Genomic DNA, 2,322 nt, shown 5'->3' on the forward strand with positions numbered 1-2,322 from the left:
GAATAAATTGGTTAATGAAAAGTGAAGGCAGGAGAGGACAATATATTGTCTTCTTCCAAAAGTCCTCTTCCATTTTAAGAATAAAACTTTTTACCAACAAAATATTGTCGTAGCAACATGGGTTGGAAACATTGATCCATCTAATTCCTTCATCCATCAACTTTAGACCAATGGCTAGAAATTTTATTTCCTATAAAATGTCCTTCATTTCAGACCCTTTCTCATCTTTTAAATTGTTATCCTTTTTGAGCTTTCTCTAATCAACTCACTTCCAGTTAGTTTCATGTTTCATCAGCAGCTTAACATGCTTCACTGTTTCTACTCTCTAGTAACTAAAATCCACGCCATTGGCATCCATGCCATCAGCATCTGAAACAAATTTTGGGGGGATATGTGCATACATATAGCTTGTTCACATTTCTGTAGAGCAGAAACTACCACAACATTGTGAAAGAAAGTGAAAGTGAAGTTGCCCAGTCATGTCTGACTCTTTGTGATCCCGTGGACTGTAGCCTACCAGGCTCCTCCATCCATCAGATTCTCCAAGCAAGAGTACTGGAGTGGGTTGCCATTTCCTTCTCCATGGAATCTTTCCGACCCAGGGATTGAACCCAGGTCTGCTGCATTGCAGGCAGTCTTTACCCTCTGAGCCACCAGGGAAGTCCATTGTAAAGCAATTATATTCTAATTAAAACACATTGTAAAGCAATTATATTCTAATTAAAAAAATCTGCACTCAGGAGACCCACCTAGTAGACTCCTTTCCAGTCTTCTTGGCTGGTTACTGCTCTTCTTCCTTATTATGTACTTCTGGACAGTCTCCTCTTCTCTGTCTTCTAGTTCTGTGCTTTATATAGCTATAAACATATAATTCTCCAATTATACCTTTAATTTCCACTTATTTTCCTATCTCTAGACTTACATATTTAACTTCCAACTACATAGTTCTACAGTAGCAATTTAACGCTTTAATATATTTTCTTACAGATGGCTTGATTTATGTACTGCATTGGAAAAAGATACACAAAACATTATGCAGTCCATCAAGTGCAGAACTTGAACTCTCTGTGGTCCACTTGGAAGGCTGATCCCATTACTCCATTTGCTAAATGACGTCTTCAACTCCTGCCTCTGGCTTCCCTAATCTCTATAAACGGTGACCTTAGAAATCTTCATTCTATCCAGTGATATTGGTGAGTGGATGGGAAAGAACAAAGAATCCAGGGCCTCGGCATACATTGATGAGACTGGGCAAAGGTAATGTAGTTTAGAAGATGAGCATTATCAATATTTGTCTCTTTGGGGATCAGAAAGATTTTGGCAGCAGAAGATATCATTTTGGCTTTAGAGACAGTTCCCAAAGTTACTCAGAAAAAAACCTGGAGGAATTTTCTGTTGAGAAAATTTCCTATAGATAGGTTTGAGGAATGAAATCAACAATTAAACAGAAGTCTAATATTGATTTGGACATGGAATTAGAAAGATGACTTAAAACTCACAATTTTGTCTAGTCACTGCCCTCTCTCCTTATATAAGAATAGTTTGAAAAGACTAACATAGAGCCATATAATGTTATATGTATCCTTTTGTTTTTATTTTTCTTAGAAGTTTTGTCATACAAATTTACTGAAATTTAACAAATTGTTTCATACATCTGTTGATAAAGTCATCTCAGTTGAGACTTGAAACATTAAACAGAGTCAGTGATTCTCTGCTGTACTCTTACCAATTTCTGAATCACTGAATTATGCAATTCAATTAAATAAGTGTTTGACCATCTGTGTTATAGGGTGTCATGCAGCAATAGGTAACCGTTTTCTCTTTTATAATTTACAGCCTCCATGTATGTTTAGTCAGTCAGTTCAGTTTCTCCATCATGTCCAACTCTTTGCAACCCCATGCACTGCAGCACGCCAGGCTTCCCTGTCCATCACCAACTCCCAGGGCTTACTCAAACTCATGTACATCCAGTCGGTGATGCCATCCAACCATTTCATCCTCTGTCATCCCCTTCTCCTCCTGCCTTCAATCTTTCCCACCATCAGAGTCTTTTTCAATGACTTAGTTCTTCAAATCGGGTGGCCAAAGTATTGGAGTTTCAGCTTCAGCATCAGTCCTTCCAATGAATATTCAGGACTGATTTCCTTTAGGATTGACAGGCTTGACCTCCCTGCAGTCACAGGGACCCATAGGGTCTTCTTCAACACCACAGTTTAAAATCATCAATTCTCCAGTGCTCAGCTTTCTTTATAGTCCAACTTTCACATCCATACATGACTACTGGAAAAACCATAGCTCTGACTAGATGAACCTTTGTTGGCA

The sequence above is a fragment of the Bison bison genome, unplaced genomic scaffold (genome assembly GCF_000754665.1).
Source record: "Bison bison bison isolate TAMUID 2011002044 unplaced genomic scaffold, Bison_UMD1.0 scf7180017860602, whole genome shotgun sequence".
NCBI classification, from domain to species: Eukaryota; Metazoa; Chordata; class Mammalia; order Artiodactyla; family Bovidae; genus Bison; species Bison bison.